The sequence below is a fragment of the Monopterus albus genome, unplaced genomic scaffold, assembly GCF_001952655.1.
Source record: "Monopterus albus unplaced genomic scaffold, M_albus_1.0 scaffold346.1, whole genome shotgun sequence".
NCBI classification, from domain to species: Eukaryota; Metazoa; Chordata; class Actinopteri; order Synbranchiformes; family Synbranchidae; genus Monopterus; species Monopterus albus.
Window position 1 is genome coordinate 60051 of NW_018128226.1, and position 360 is coordinate 60410.

The 360-nt window shown below is 27.8% G+C and overlaps 1 protein-coding gene across 1 annotated transcript in view; it reads right to left on the reverse strand.

Moving 5' to 3' along the window:
• Positions 1-360, reverse strand: part of acads (acyl-CoA dehydrogenase short chain) — a 7327-nt gene that overhangs the window by 5376 nt on the left and 1591 nt on the right. The window lies entirely within an intron of this gene.

Genomic DNA, 360 nt, shown 5'->3' on the forward strand with positions numbered 1-360 from the left:
ACAAATGTTTAGTGCTGTACATATCAAAAATCAAAATTATTATTAATACATAAGCAAAGAAATGCCATAATAATCTAAATGTTATAATCCACCTAATATTAAATTGTGAAAATAAATATTACTGACTACTAAATGTTGAATTTTCTCATATCTCATATCAGATATGTTCAGCACAAAATAGCAATAAATATATCGATATTGGCAAGGGTTAGATATATTTTGGACAGGAAAGCTCTACACATTTTGTATTCCTCATTGATTCTACCATACTTAGAGTATGGCGTTGAAAACTGGGGAAATACATACAAAAGCTCACTTCAACCATTGTATATATTACAAAAAAGAGCAATAAGAATTGTG